Source organism: Pyxicephalus adspersus, chromosome 8 (genome assembly GCF_032062135.1).
Source record: "Pyxicephalus adspersus chromosome 8, UCB_Pads_2.0, whole genome shotgun sequence".
Lineage (NCBI taxonomy): Eukaryota > Metazoa > Chordata > Amphibia > Anura > Pyxicephalidae > Pyxicephalus > Pyxicephalus adspersus.
Window position 1 is genome coordinate 38,391,510 of NC_092865.1, and position 6,820 is coordinate 38,398,329.

General features: G+C 40.1%; 1 long non-coding RNA gene across 1 annotated transcript; it reads right to left on the reverse strand.

The window, feature by feature from the left end:
• Positions 1-1,121: 1,121 nt before the first annotated feature.
• Positions 1,122-6,047, reverse strand: LOC140336758 (uncharacterized). The gene is made up of 2 exons (XR_011921940.1): positions 5,889-6,047; positions 1,122-2,796 (listed from the first exon to the last, which is right to left on the reverse strand). It is a non-coding gene; the product is annotated as an uncharacterized lncRNA (long non-coding RNA).
• Positions 6,048-6,820: the final 773 nt, after the last annotated feature.

A 6,820-nucleotide genomic window follows, 5' to 3' on the forward strand; every position in this document is an offset into this window, starting at 1 on the left:
ACAACACATTAGAGATGCTCTTTTGACATCCCAGAACTTAAACCAAAAACTATCAAGTTAAAAATTTTGGATCATAAAGGAAAAAATACCTAAACCATACTCTATTGCAATATTCACCTTCAATCAAAAGACCTCCTCACAGAACTGTATTGCCTTTAGATGTCCTCAGTCATTGATGGTCAAAAAAATTAAACCCACTTCTTCGTAACCCAGGTCATTCAGGACCTGCTAAAGTCTGTTCGTGGGCGGTGTAAGGAGAACAGTACAGTACCTAGCTTATCTCTTTGACACTGTTTTCTGTTACTATCAGCATGCTTCTTGTCACCACGTGAACTTGTTGGCTTCTTGCACTTTCTTTTTTTCTGATACTCCAGTCCTGTTGTACATGAACTGCAAATGGCTGATATCAGCTCAGATTTAGGTACTTGTAATACTGTTTGCTTTTAAAAATACATTTAATGATGTAGTTATTATTACAGAGCTGCAAGTCTTTTATATCAACCAAGGGTTCAGCTCTATGATATTGTATCTTTGTTACTATTTTGGGACTGATGGGGCTGTATTGCAAATTAGGAAAGCAAAAGAAGGATTTTTGGCATATGAGTGAAATCTACTTAAAACACACGTATGTGAATGATAAGGTTTCAATGGTGAAAAAATAAAAGGTCAGTAAGTTTTTTTTAGTCCAACTTGGCACTATACAGATCTCACTCTTGTATCATTTAGAAACTTAGAGCGTATTCCATAAATTAAAAGAGTATCAAGAGTACGATTGCAGTTGTCTTAGTAAATTTTAATGCGTTTTGCCTAAACAGGGGTAGTAACGATATGCAATACAGAAATAATACTGTACACCTATCTCTACAACCTGGAGCTCATGCAACCTTTGATTGATCCCATAAGAGTATCCAATATTTCATTATTATTCAGACATTTCTGTATCACATATCATTACTACCCGAGGAAACTGGCACATTATATGTTGTAACACTAACTAGGGTGAAAAACGCCTTCATCAAATTTTACATGACAGATAGGGCTGTTGTTTCTGTTAATATAGATTTAAATATATGTATCACTGTTTCCTAAGTTAACTGTGGCAGAAAACAACCGATGCTGTTTTGTTGTACAAGTAACAGAGAACTTTAATAATACCTTTATTCCAACTTTCATTTTCTTATTTCCTCATTTGATCAATACACAATCCAAATATCAGTAACAATTAGGGGAATATTATGTTTTTTTTATTTACTGTACAGGATATCTGCAATGTGAACAATAAGTTAGTCTGTCAATAATGCTTTCTATTATTTAAAACAACCAAAGCAATAATTCTATTACTGTACAATTGGATGCCTATAATGGTTCATTTTGAATAGTTCAAATGTATTATTTTTCAAAATGATTTTTAGGGGTAAAAAAAAAAACATTTGCTACACTGAATTTCTTGTTTTATATTCTGTTGCAAAAACTTTGTGAAATAAATGACAGTGTACTGAACTTCTAGTCAATAACTGGTCATTTAACATTTCATTCAAATCAAATAATTCACTGTAATTAGAAAGTAGGCCTATTGTCCTTGTCGTTTGTAATGTATAAGTCTGATTTTATAATTATTCAGTGGAAATTCCAGGTCTGAGTAACATTCACAGTGTTTAAAACATAGTCATAACCCTTGCTAAGCTGTGTTTGACATTCTCTGATAGGCTTGTTACATTATTAGTCTATGATTTCTTTTGACTTCTTTTGTGGACCCATCATGATCAATTGCATTCAATTATGTGCAAAGAGAACATTTTGGCCATTGCATATGAATTTTAGCTTTATAACTCACTTTTTCTTTAGTTTGTGCCCACTGTGCTCACTCCTAGGGATGATGTTCGCTTCCTTGAATGAACATCAAGAATGCGTGGAAAATTGCTGACAAAATTGCTGGGGGAATACAGTTGAATCTAAATCCTGTGACTACATTGTTATTTAAAAGGATACCCCTTTGATTTCACATAGGGCTTATTTCCACCATGCTGTACTTTGCAGTATGATGTAAAAATTCCATAATATTGCAAGTTGAACTTTTCTTTACCTGCAAAATATATAAAACAATTTCTCTTGTACGATATTCACAGCGGACATCAGCATGGATGCATAAACACATATGGCAGTCTTGTCTTGTGGACCCTCTGGTTTATGTGTTATTAAAAGCTGTTTTCTGGGCAGCATCCTCCAGCCTCCCTCAGGTCAATGGCAAGATCTCTCATCTCTGACTCTCATTGGAAACTACATTAAAATTAAACATTTCAGTACTAGGGTCCTGTTGACTATTCCCTGCTCTATTTTAAAAGGCTGAATTGGTTTAAGGCTTGTTATTTTGGTCATCATGAATTGTATACATTTTAGGTTCTTTGTTTTTTTGCCTACTGGGAACACTCTGACTCTACAGATTTTAGAGTAGAACTTGACAACCAGGCTTCTGCTTCTTTTCAGATCTCTGTAAATTGTTAAGTGGCCCAAAGTGTTAATCCGTGTTGCTTTCTGAGTTTTCTTATTTTGTGTAATTTTCACTGGCCTTTCAATTCTTAGGTGTGTCAGTATGTATTAAAATCTGATCCTTGTAGAATCATTTGTAGACTCTTCTGTAGAGTCTCCAATAAATATGGTTTCTTTCTTTGGAATTCTCTTGTGTGCAAATTTAAGGGTCGTCACAGATTTGTTGTTGCATGTTGAAGAATTCATGCATTGTGGACCTCGAAAATCTTTCCAGACACTGCAATTTCCATATCAGGTGTTTTCCTGGATCTGCAAGGACATTGACACAGTCAACCTTATGAATACTTTTTATACCAGATTGTGGTGCACTTCATCTAGCACAGTGTTTCTTAACCAGGGTTCCTCCAGAGGTTGCCAGGGGTTCCTTGAGTAATGAACAGTCTGTAACTCTCAGGTCAGTTTTACTGTTACCAATAATCATTTTGGCTCTAATGTTAGCAGCATTCCCACTTCCCATAGCAATTCAATAAAAATAATTTTTCCTACTGACCACCAAACTAATGTACTGTGAGCTGTGGATATCACAATTATAGCAGGGGTTCCCTAAAGATATGAAATGTATTTCAAGGGGTTCCCCCATGTTTAAAAGGTTGAGAAACATTGATCTAGAGATTGATCGTATACATAGAACTTGAATGACTCCCAGGAAGGAGGGTCCTTCAGGAAATAATATTGCTAAACAACACTTTTAAAAAACAATAGAGGTTGTTAGGCGGGCTGGCAAGCACTCCAGGTTCAAGAAAAAATGTGGGCTTTTCAGTCCAAATCTTCCCTGATATGTATTAATTGACCATGCAGAAAAGTAGAGCACTTAAACTATTTCTAAAGCTACTCATATTGCATTGCGCTAAATATGATTGGGTTTATCCCTTCAAACTTACTGTATAAATACATGGGTGAAAAAGATTTTTTTTTGGACATAAAAATGCCATTGGAAAAAAATCTTGTTTAATACTTGGATCACTAGATGGTGCTGTGTCATTTAAAGTCTACAGCATAGGTTCCCAATGGGGGAGGTGCCGCCCACCGTTAGGTGCTGATGAAATCTAAGGGGAAATGTCTTGCTCAAGACATATTAAAAGGGCATTTAGGACCAGCCACCGCTCCCTTGGGCAATACGCACAGGGATCCCTCTCCCCATGTGCTGCGCAGCTTTGCTGCTCCCACCTTGCACTGTGAAATAATCCCACCCCTCGTACACCAGCATGGGTGTTGTGTCTGTGTCCATGCTGCTGTCATTACTAGAGTTGGTGTTCGAATTCCGGTTGTCCTCATATTCAAACAGAATATGCCTGTTCAAATTCGGATTGACCTGACCTGACACAGGATTCAGCGGTAAAAATTTGGAATAAATAATTTTAAAGTAATTTATTGAATGTTTGTGTTTTCATAACTAATTTTTTTTTTTTTGTACAGGTTTTCCCACAATGACATGATTCCCCCGGCGGTGCACTCGTGGTTATCCTCCTGTCATTGCGGGATCTCCGGGCACTATAGGTGATGAATGGGGACTTGTCCCCATCCCCATTCATCATCTTTAGTGCCCGGAGATCATAGTGGAACTATAGAGGTAATCTGCAGTTCAGTTCCATTGTGACGTCACGTGGGAAACTGAACTGCAGACCCCTGCATTTCCACTACAATGTCCAGGCACTACAGGTGATGAATGGGGACTTGTTCCCATTCATCACCTGTAATGCCCTGAGTTCTTGGATAGGGTTTCTCTATCCAAGAACACATAGTACAGCGCTACAGCAGCAATGGCTGTTTCTGCGCTGTGCTACTACTATGTATTCTTGGAGAGAGTTTCTCTATCCAAGAACACAGGGCACTACAGGTGATGAAGTCTGCATTCATCACCTGTAGTGCCCGGAGATCGTAGTGGAACTGCAGAGGTAATCTGTCCCCATTCATCACCAGAAGTGCCCTGTGTTCTTGGATAGAGTGCCTCTATCCACGAACACATAGCACAGCGCTGCAACAGCAATCGCTGTTGCTGCGCTGTGCTACTACTACGTATTCTTGGATGGAGTTTCTCTATCCAGGAACACAGGGCACTTCAGGTGAGAAATTCTATCCAAGAATACATAGTAGAAGCACAGCGATCGCAGCTGCAGCGCTGTACTATGTGTTCTTAGATAGAGAAACTCTATCAAAGAACACATACAACTAGTAAAGGGCTGCAAGAGCAATCTGATTGCTCTTGCAGCCCTCAAAAGACCCTAAAAAAATTGTGTTTGAATTCGGCATTTGATCACCCAGAGAATTTCTCACTATTCGATTGAATAGCTGACGAATCAAATAGTGAGATATTCAGCCAACACTCGTTATTATGTACAGTGTATACCTTCATATCCCCCATACTGATTGTTGTACAAACGTGACATTTTCAGGGTACACACGGGACCCAGAGAGCTGATACTAAATTTCTAGATATGAGGTCTCAAACCTAAACTCTTAACAAGAATCAGGGATCTTTTCTCAATAAAGTGGACCTAAAATAATAATTATGACTCTATCACTTGCACACATCCATGATGTATGCTGTGTGAGAAATCCATCTTTATTTTTTCAGCGACAGAAAAGTTCCTCCTGCGCATGCCTGTTCTTGGAGCCCAATCCTCCTGGAATTTGTGACATGCGTATCCCAAGAGGCTCTGCGCTCCCATTCAGTCTTTGCCACAGTGGTAATGCCAGAATGGGAGGGGCTTTGCCTTTTTGTTTTTTTTTTAAAAAGACATTTAATTAAAAAAGGGTCTTTTACCCTTCTATATAATGTAAAAATTGTGATGAGTGGCTATTTCAAGACTGGGGTCCCTAAATTGAGTTTGCATAATAGGGACCCCCAGGGGCCACTTCCATGGCATTGAGCATTAATGTGGTGCCTCAAATATAGATTTACCCGCTCACCAAACTTTAGAGCTGCGTTTAGATTGGTAGTGAGGTGGCACTGCAGTTACCCCTTCCTCATGTCATGGAACCCCACTTAGGGGAAGACGCTCAGTACCACTCACTGCAGCCTGGAGTCGCTGCTGTGCAGGGGACTAAGCAGATGGTGGGGTGCCTGTTACACATAGCTGGCCACTAACCTTCTCTGCAGCACAGGGAATTAAGCAATAAAATGTGTACATTTGGATTTAAAGGACATTTATATGTAACTCAAATTGTTATTCATTTCTATCTTCTCTTCCCTGGAATGTTATGTATGATTATGTCTGGTAGCATGGTACCAATGCTAGTCAGTAAACTCCAATAGATAGAAGCTCTCCTCTGCTCCTGGCCTCCTACCAACAACTTCCTCCTCTCACAGGGAGGTCTCGCTGAGTGTGGAAACAGCTCACCTTGCAGGACCCAGGCTGCAGCATGCTCTGCTTTCTCTGCTCCTGGCCCCCTTCCAGCAACCCCCAACTCTCGCAGTGAGGTCTGGAATCAGTTATCCATTCTGTGCAGTGTCACAGCAGGCTCCAGCTGGCCCTCCTCCTACATGCAGTAGGCTCTGTTTTCTCTCCTCCACTCCTGCAACAAAAACAGTCACAGAGAAGCTAACAGGGGCCAAAAAAAAAAATGGCCAGATGATTCTTACCATCCGAGACACTTTACATAAGGACACAGCACCATCTACTGGTAGCCAATAAATATTAGACTAAAGATCAATTAAGAGAAAACAATCCATCATAACTAAATTAATAGTACAAAAGGGTGATTAGGAGATGAAACATCCTCTCAGACAGTGTTTGTTGGTCTCCCAGGTATGCAGGCTGCTGGTAGCTCCTAAAACGGGTCTCCACATGCACGGACACACCGGGAACTGCCAGTTCTCCACATGCACGGACGCATCGGAAGTGATGTCATATAGAGTGCATTAGAAGCTGTGTGCAAACAAACAGAGCAGCCAGAGGGTGCTCTTTAACCACCTGACCGTTAAACCCGACCTTGGTTCGGGTTAAAAAAAATTGCAAAAGTTCGGGTTTATCAATCACTTACCTGGTCTCGCTGTGATCATCCAGCGTCGTGTTCGTGTTCCAGCATCGTTCTTCAGCGTCGTCCTCCAGCGTCGATCTCCCTCTCCAGCGTCGAGTGCCTTCTCCAAGAAGAAGAAGCCGGCCGGCGGAGAAGAGGAAGTCCGTAGCGTGTGCGTGTCCCTCGGCGATGACGTTGGCGCGTGTGCGGGAAATTCAAACTCATTCAAACACACTTTGTATTGGATTGAATACAAACTCCTGTATCCAAACCAATACAAAATAATTCAAAATAAATACAAAGTATGTAATTG